The sequence below is a fragment of the Solanum stenotomum genome, unplaced genomic scaffold, assembly GCF_019186545.1.
Source record: "Solanum stenotomum isolate F172 unplaced genomic scaffold, ASM1918654v1 scaffold36650, whole genome shotgun sequence".
NCBI lineage: Eukaryota > Viridiplantae > Streptophyta > Magnoliopsida > Solanales > Solanaceae > Solanum > Solanum stenotomum.
This window is the reverse complement of record NW_026034024.1, coordinates 6,865-16,907: the sequence shown is the minus strand read 5'-3', so window position 1 is coordinate 16,907 and position 10,043 is coordinate 6,865. Positions and strand designations below refer to the sequence as shown.

At 31.9% G+C, this 10,043-nt stretch overlaps 1 pseudogene; it reads right to left on the bottom strand.

The window, feature by feature from the left end:
* The window catches only part of LOC125852541 (disease resistance protein Roq1-like), an 8,869-nt pseudogene extending 4,375 nt beyond the window's left edge, over positions 1-4,494 (bottom strand).
* Between the last annotated feature and the right edge of the window lie 5,549 nt (positions 4,495-10,043).

Sequence of the window (10,043 nt, the reverse complement as noted above, 5' to 3'; positions counted from 1 at the left end):
GAGAAAATACCTCATTATAGTCAATTCCCTCCTTTTGAGCGTATCATTTGGCCACCAATCTTGCTTTGTAGCGAACATCTTCTTGGTTAGGAAATCCTTCTTTCTTTGCAAATACCCATTTGCACCCAATTGCTTTCTTGCCATCCGGGAGATTGGCCAATTTCCTTGTATGATTCTGATGAAGGGACTTCATTTCTTCATCCATGGCAAACCTCCACTTATCTTCTTCTAAACTTTGGACTGCATCTTTATAAGTGGTAGGAATGTTATCCGCTGCAATTGAGTCCGCACAAGCCACCACATCTATGAGTCGAGCAGGTTTTCTTATTGTCCTTTTTGGCTTGCTGGTTGCTATTGATTCAAGTTGTGGTTGAGGTTCTTGAGATGGAACCTCCCCTTCGACTGGCTCTTCTTCCAGGGGAAAAACTTCTATTGTTTCCTCATTTGATCCATGTGTTAGAAAAATTATCTTTCCCTCAAACTCCACCTGCTTTGAAACACCGTCAGTTTGTTTGACTTCTTCAACTGTTACCTTATTTGTCAAGGCAGATTCATCAAAGGTAACATCCTTGTTGAAAATAATTTTTATTGTCTCTGGACACTATAAACGGTATCCTTTGACTCCAGAAGTAATCCCCATAAATAAAGTTTTCTTTGCTCTTGGTTCCAATTTGACTCTCTTACATGATAATATGTAATTGAGCCAAATACATATAAAGAACCATAATCTTCAGCAGGTTTTCCATACCATTTTTCTAATGGTGTCTTCCCACCAATAGCAGCAGATGGTAGGTGATTAATGAGGTGGCATGCATATGTTATTGCCTCAACCCAAAATTCTTTGCCCAAGCCAGCATTGGACAACATACACCGAACCTTCTCCAACAAAGTTCGGTTCATGCGTTCTGCCATTCCATTCTGTTGAGGTGTATTTCTGACGGTGAAGTGTCTGACGATGCCATTTTCCTCACAAATTTTCTGAAAAAGATCATTTTTGTATTCTCCACCATTGTCTGTGCGAAGACACTTGATCTTTCTGCCACTTTGAGTTTCTATCATCGCCTTCCATTTGAGAAAAATTCCCAATACTTCATCTTTTGTTTTCATCGTATACAACCATAGTCTTCGGGAAAAGTCATCAACAAAGGTTACAAAATAGTGTTTTCCACCTAATGAGGGTGTTTTGGAAGCACCCCAAACATCTGAATGAACATAATCCAAAACACCTTTAGTATTATGGATAACTGTTCCAAATTTAACCCTTGTTTGATTTCCCTTGACACACTGCTCACAAAACTCCAAGTTGCAAGTTTTATCTCCTTTTAGCAATCCTTGATCTGATAAAGTTTTCAAGGATTTTCCTCCAGCATGTCCTAAGTGCATATGCCACAACCTGGTCATTTTTGCCTCATTGTCGTCATTGGATGTTGTTGTTGTTGTCCCAATAACTGTACTACCTTGATAGTGGTACATGCTATTATTTCTTCGAATTGCCTTCATTACCACCACCGCACCGGAGCATATTCTCATTACGCTATTATCTGCAATGACTTTGAATCCCTTTGACTCTAGGGCTCCAACAGAAATGAGATTCTTCTTCAAATCCAGTACATACCGATCATCTGTTAATGTTTTGGTCAATCCATCATGATTCCTTAATCGAATTGAACCAACACTATATGTGGTAAAAGGATTATTGTTTGCGGTGTGAATAACTCCACATTCTCCTTCTTGTAAATCAACAAACCAGTCCCTATTGGGACACATATGATATCTACAAGCTGAGTCCATCAACCATACATCAGATGATTTGGATGGATCTGTTGTAACTAGTGAGTAATCAGAGTCATCACAATCAGCCACATTTAAATCCATGACAGCCTTCCCATTATTTGGTTTGGCTTTGCTTTTCAACTTTGGGCAGTCTTTCTTCTAGTGCCCTTTTTCTCGGCAAAAGGCATATTCATCTTTGCTGAGTCTGGATCTTGACTTGGATCTCCCTTTTTTCGTTTTCATATGATTTTGAGAACGACCTCTCGTAATCAGTGCTTCTGCTTCTCCACCTTTTTGTTTTTCTCTCTTTCTTTGTTCATAACTATATAAGGCAGAACAAACTTCTTTGAGAGATACTTCATCATTCCCATGCAGTAGAGTAGTTTCAAGATGCTCGAACTCATCGGGAAGTGAACTTAACAACATTAATGCCATATCTCCATCCGTAAAAGTCACGTCCATATTCCGCAAATCTGTCGCCAACTTATTAAAGCTAGTGATATGATCATTCATTGTGCTACCAGGAATATAAGTGAAGCGTAACAATCTTCTTTTCATGTAAAGTTTATTTTGACTGTTTTTCTTCAAGAATTTCTCCTCCAATGAATTCCATAATTTATTTGCAGATGTTTCCTTTGTGTATGGATACTTTTGTTCTCTTGCTAGGTAAGATCGAATGGTACCGCAAACAACACGGTTGATAATCTTCCAATCTTCTTCTCCTACACCGTCTGGTTTGTTTTCTTCTATGGCAATATCTAGCCCTTGTTGAAAAATAACATCAAGGACCTCGCCTTGCCACATTCCGAAATGTCCTGACCCGTCAAAAATTTCAACTGCAAATTTTGCATTTGACACAATTCGTGTCATAAGCGAAAATGCCAATGATGACGTATTATTGACATTCGATGTGGACTCATTATTTTTATTGTCTCCCATTTTTGCTAAAAATACTATTTACTAGCTAACAAATGCAAAGACCAAAGTAAATCTTTTCTGATGTGGAAGTTCAGATTGTGTTGCAACCACAGAGCATACTCAGATAATACCTTGGCTCTGATACCAATTGTTGCGGAAGCCGAATATATAGAGAGTGATGAAATCACAACTGCTATATCTAAAGGTAGCTAATAAATAGTAGATGAAACAACAATAAAAAGAACACCAGGAATTAACTAAGTTCGGCAAACTTTTGTTTTCTTTTGCCTACTCCTTGGACACAACCAACCAATATTTATTTCACTCCAAAAGAGTACAAGTGAAAATACTACAAGAGAGAAAGAAGATCAAATGCCTTTGAAGATGAGAAGGCAAGTGAGAGGTGTGTTACAGATGAATTAGGAACTACCTATTTATAGGAGTGAATTCTTCTTATTGATGTCATCCATGACATCACAATGTGTCAAAATGTCAAGATTTACCTTGTGAAATCCTTTTATGGTTCACCTAAATTTCACCTACAAAAGATGTTATCTTGACTTTTGTACCAATGAAGAATTATCTTCCTAACTACCAAATCTTCACATTAATTCATCTTTGAATCTTGTCAAATCTAACATTCAGAGTAACTTATTAACATATGACGATTAGTTTGGTTTCATGATCGATACTTACCCATTGGAAGTATTTGGCAAATCCCAGCCAAAAATATTAGCTGCTTCCTCCAGTGCTGCCCTCCATTTTTGCACCTTGTCCTCCTGGAACCGGGCTTCATGACTTAAGTTGACTTAAACTGTTAAGCAACTTCGCTTGGATATATTTTAAGCTTCCATTGATATGGATTTGCAATAGTATTTTATTTGATAGATACCTACTCCCTAATAAGAAATTATAAATAGAAGAGTAATTTTACTATATTACATTTGAATATAATAAATACAATGTCTTGAAAAATGTAATAGAGAAATGATTATAATTAATGATAAGGGTAAATTAGGAACTAAGTGTAAAATTATTCATTGATTTCATAAAGTGGACAAGTATGGTTGGACATCCAAAAATAGTATAGTGGACAACTATTGTTGAACGGAGGGAGTAACTAACCAATTATGTAGATTTATTAAATCTAAATATCAAATCAAATCAACATATAGTCGTTTTTTTCGATTTTTATTTTAGTCTGTTCTTTAGGTTTTCTGATTTTTTTTAATCAAAAAGGTCATAAAAAATTCACGTGTGAAAAAGTTAAGGGGTATATCAGACACATTTAGCTAAATTATAATTATTTTTTTCACTACTTCTGTTAAACCAAAAAGATATATTTGGGTCATTTATATAAGACATAATACATAAATGTGCCTTTTAACTTGACCTCATTTTACATTAATATTATATATCTTCCTTTTCCTTGTTGGTACAGGTAGGGATGACAATGGGACGGGGCAGGACAAGGTTTTAACGGGGAAGAGCAACCTGATATAAGGTTTTGCCTCTCCCTTTTGGAATTGAGTTAAGCCCATAAGTGCATGTATAAGTACCCTTTATTTGATTTACTTATATGAGTCATTTAAACTGGAAATTTGGTAGAAAATATTCGTTGAATAATATGTATATTGTATTATAAAATGTAATATGACAAAAAGTCAACATCAATGTATTTTGTGTGAACATGAAACACCATATAAAAAATAAATTCATATTTCAAATCAAGCCTTCTCAAATTCAAGTGCACCTAGATATCACCATCTCGACTTCTTCTTCCCCATGCAGCCCATCTACCATTTTTGGATCTATGATTTTTTATCTTTTAGTTTGTTGTTGCATCTCAAAATCCATAGACTTCTCAAAGGAAGATTATGATAGATAATGTAAGTGAAGAAACTAACATAAATTAGTGTATTTTTATTGAAAAAAAAGATTAATAATACACTAAGCAGTGAATTCTTACAAGGAAGAAGCATGTAGTGTTCTATCTTCTCACTTGAAATAGGGATATTACTAACCAAAGGTTAAATTCTATAGAACGTTACTGGATTGTTGAGTTAATTCCTACAAAAAAAAAATAAAAATTAGTGAAAATTGTGCCTTATGCAGTGTAATATAATATCGGAAATAAACCATCTCCATGCCATCTTTTGCCAACGTCTTCTGTTCTATAGTTCAAAGTACACTTCTTGTGCCTTGAACTCACTCAACCTTAAATTGCTAAATTTAAGAGCATATATATAATTTGATATGGTTGAAATAATACAACAAATGTGGGGTGATTGAAGAGATTTAAGGTGTTATAAATATTTGTAGAATTTAGTATAGCCATTTAAAGTGCAAGTTGAAATTGATTGACAATGGACCTATTTGAATGACTTGATTATTGCATATATGGAAAATGATTGTCTAAACCTGTAAATTTGAGCATCTAAATATAGTTAGCAGGTAGACTATATAATAAATTATAACTTAAAGCTAGTAGATGCAACTTATAGTAATTCAAAAGGTCATAGCCACTGAATTTTAACATTTTCGTCGAGTAAGAAAAAAAAATAGCAATAAAATTTTTTGAAATATGTTTATCCAAATCAATAAATAAAAGTAGTGACATAAATATTTTTCATACGATCTCTAGATAAATGAAGTATGATCCTTACCTATATGCTGCAAATGTTGCTGGCTGACCAAGTAAACCAAATCAAAAGAGCAATGATTGCTTCATGCAAAAAAAATATAGTGCACAACTTACAAAAAAATATGAAAAAGGCTAAAGTCAAGTGAGAATCATCTATGAATATAACATTAATAGTAATGTCAAGAGCTTAGGCCTTTTTATATAAATTCTATAAAAATAATATTTTTTCACCACTAATCCAGGGAATTTGAAAAGACCAAAAATGAATGATATTATCATATGAATGAATTAATGAATAAATTAATATCAACCCTTCCTCTTCTTTTAGTTTTAAACCGGTAGTAATTACAATGACAGCATTGTCTTTTCATATGATGATAATATCATTAGTATTAATTAGTATACTACGGTCAGTTTATTGTTTAATAATTAATATTTAATTAATTATACATTTTATGAAGAGATTTATGGATTATTACTATTATTATTATTATTATTAATTTATTATTATATACATGTAAATTATAGATGATAAATATGTATTAAATTAGATATTTTAATTAGGAATTAATCTAAGGAAGTGCAAAAGTCATTAACATATTAATTAAAATGATACAATTTAATATTTAAATTAAATAATTAAATGTTTTATAATATTTAATTTATAATAGGGGTAAAATCGTAATTCAACTTTTAAGTTTTTTTGTTCTCACTTATAGTACTACTAGTTCCTGGGACGTGCATTGCAAGTTTGTCCCATACAATTATTATAAAGTTGAATTATCATATAGAAAATGTTGAAATTAAAAATATTAGTTTTACCAATTTATATTTTATTCATTAAATAAAATTCATAATAATCGAATAGTGCATTGACCATCAAGAAAGAAATATGGAAAACTAATTAAGATACTATTGCCTCTAATATGAATATATCTATATATGACTTTGTCACGACCAAAAAATGGACGTGAGGGCACTTGTCTTATCCCACCAAGACAAGTCAGCCTAAAACTCCACCATTATAATAAAATGCGGAAATTTTTATAATTAACTCAAAAATACCCAAAATCTGGTTGTTATGTGTACATGCCTCTATAGTATTACAATTGATTCAAAAGAAAAACACAAGTCTCAAATGACCTTGTTTCTAGAATAGAACGAGATCATAAATATGAGTAAGAAGGTCTGCTGAGATTACAAACAGCTACCTCACAAATCTCCAAGAAGCCTCGGAAAATAAGAGAATGGAAAGTATCACAAAATCCAGGCTCGTAACCTACAAAAAAATTTGTAAAAGCAAGGGGTGAGTACCAAACCACACGGTACTCAACAAGTAAACCTCTAAACACAACTAAGGGGATAGAATACAGGTACTCCTTACACCCTAACCAAACCTCCACAACTACAACCTGCATAAACCAGCCCAACCTAACAGTTCACAGTACCCAGCTCAACAACAATCACGTTAACAAATTACATATCCTCAACAACAAACTCAATATTCATCGATCACAACATTCACAAAAAGGCACTCACAAATATCAACAACACACAAGATCAAGTTCATCAAATAGAGGTAATCAAACATCAAGTACTTTCCAACCACTAATAAAAAACATAATCATCAAGAATGAAGGATGTCATGCGATGCAATGCAATATGACACCATGAAATGATATGCCTCAGAATATCAAGTACTCTCTCAATCGTATATACATGATACTCCTCAGAAATACATCGAGAGTTCATGACCTATGGGGGACTCGCGAGGTCCATATACCGACACAGACGATCTCCACGTGTCTGTGCGGATGATCTCAATGCACTATTATAAATCAAACAAATTTCGCACGGACGATCTCCACGTGCCCAAATTATAATCTTAACATCTCACCATCCTAGCACAGACGATCTCCACGTGCCCAACTTATACTCAGTCTCATGTCAATGCATGTATAGAATATGATTTCAATAAAAGGGATGATGCAACTCAATCAAATATCAATATGATATGTAATCATCTCAGCTATCACCAGTATACGGGTTCAATAAAGAACACAATCACACATAATAAATCAAATCAATAATATATCAACTAATGCCCATATGCTTTGACATTCTTGGATTACAATCCACATTCTATAGTAATAAATTCTCCCTTTATAACACCGGTACTCGTACCAATGCCCGTCACCAACATTCTCAACACATCACACATAAATAATTAATCACATTGCCTTTTATTACCCCTTTTTCATTATTAGAATTAATCAATGTGGACAAGTCAACCCATCACCAAGTCTCATTACCCCCAAACATATATTACAAGGAAATACACGAATTCCATACACTTAACAAGGGTTTAGAAATCCACTTGCCTCAATCAATCAAGAATTCACTCCGGGACTTGAGCCTTCCCTTTTTTGTTGAACTTCCAACTCAAAGCAATCTATTCACATTAATAATCACAATAAGATTTTGAAACTAAAAACACCCACATTACTTTCTGTCTAGACTAGACCCAAAAATTCACTCAAATCTATAATCAAATTCTTAATCTTGATGCCAATAACATGTCAACTCTTCAATTTTCTCCAAATTTCAAGTCTAGGATTAAGTTTCAATTTCTCCATATATCATCAACCTAATGGTATTCATATAATTTTATACCATTATATTTAATTACTTATTTCAATATAGAAAAACTTAGAATTATAATATAATCAGTATACGGATAAAGAACAAAATATCAAAGACGAATAAAGATTGTGAATCCTCAATTCATTCGCTGGAAGTTACAACATGAAATCATCAATTCACCACCAATATGCCTTCCAAATCATTTAGGCCATTATTACCTAATCATTAGACTAAGGTCTTGCCAATCATTATTAACCAATATTTAACTATTAAAAATTGAATCCTATTTAATAATATACACAACAACAACAATTTCCTGCCATCCCACTATCATATTACTTCGTTAACGTCAATGCAATATTTTTGTTCTCTCGCCTAAGCCTTTAATTGTGAAATCACTAGATTTGGAGATACACTTCTCACCTGAATGCTCTTGTCGACGGCGCAGGTGAGTATTCCAACCCTTTCTATTTCTTTTTCTCGGCTGCGCGAGCGAACTGCTGTTGTTCACAACAGCCAGCAACATTTACCCTTTTATTTCTTTTTTTTCTTTTATTATTTATTTATTTATTTTTCTTTTATATTATTATTAGCAACAAAATAATCTTTTATTAAATCTGAAAATCATTCCACTCATTCTTGTAAGTCATAAATTATTTAGAAAAGCTACTAAAAAGGGCTAATATAAAAATAATGATTAAAATACATAAAACGACTAAGAGGGTCGTTACAGACTTATCCTTAATAATCTCTTATTACACTCTCATATCAGTGAGTACACAAATATGTAGCTACTTAAAGAAACCATATCAGTAAGGAAAGGATAAAAGAAAGAAAATATTATAAAAGTACATTTAAAAACGAATATAAAAGTCATAAATTAGAAATTTCAACACTAATAAAAATAGACTTATAACATTCATAATTTCATAAAAGATTAAATTGAAGAAGTATAAATCGGTAAAGAATACAAAAAATTAAACAAATAAGAACAAATACAATATTCATATCCTTTTTAAGAATTTAATTATACCAATATATACATAGTAAAAAGAAATACATAAGGAGTAGAGTTCTTGATGATACCTTCTTCCGTAACCAATCAAAATTCAAAAGCCTTAATAATGATCCAAGTGCTTCACTCCTTATGAATGGTACATAGCATATAAATTTTAAAATAATTGAAAATCCAAAAAGAGCAAGAAAAAGTTAAATGATTTTCTTGACCACATAGATATGCCCGTCACTTGGACTTCCTAAATACTATTAGTTGAAAGTTTATATTTATTAGCAAAAATTTTACAAATCTAAAATACTAAAAAGAAATTCTAAAGGTTGAATAATTGTGAAATATGAAAGCAATTCCACCACATTGAATTGAATGAACTAATGAGTGAGAATGTATTTGTTTTCTATTGTTTCATTTTAATGAAATATTATTAATAGATAGGTATATTTACTTTTTAATACCAATAATTAAAGGATTAGTGTTTAATTAAATACTTAAACGACTATTCAACCTATAAAGGATAATTTGATACTTCAACTCTTTTTGTTCCCAATTTTAGTATATATATTTCTAAACGGTTAATACGACAATAGCCTGAAAAGAAATATAGCTTATCAATTAACAATTAAAAATTAAAAATTAAAAATTATAAATTAAAATGACATAGAAAAAGAGAAGTAAACGCAAGAATGAGGAAAATATGACAAAATAAGAGCATAATAATTGTTCCACAAAAATTCAGATAATTATAAACAGTTGAATAAAAAAGCCATCTAAACTGGTAAAGATAAAACTATGATACAAAATATCATTCTAATTAGGATCAAAACAAAAAATAGTACCTGAAAATTGTCTAATGATTCACATCAACAGGAGGCAATTGGTAAAGAAAAAATACTTTTCCATGATACATATATATAGCTAAAGATTTATAGGATAAGATGAAAAAGTGAAGAGTTGTTTAAGTTGATTTTCAGAAGTTAGTGATCTTGGACATGGGGAGAGGAAAGGTTGATTGTTTTTACTAATAATTCAATACATTTAATTACACTAATT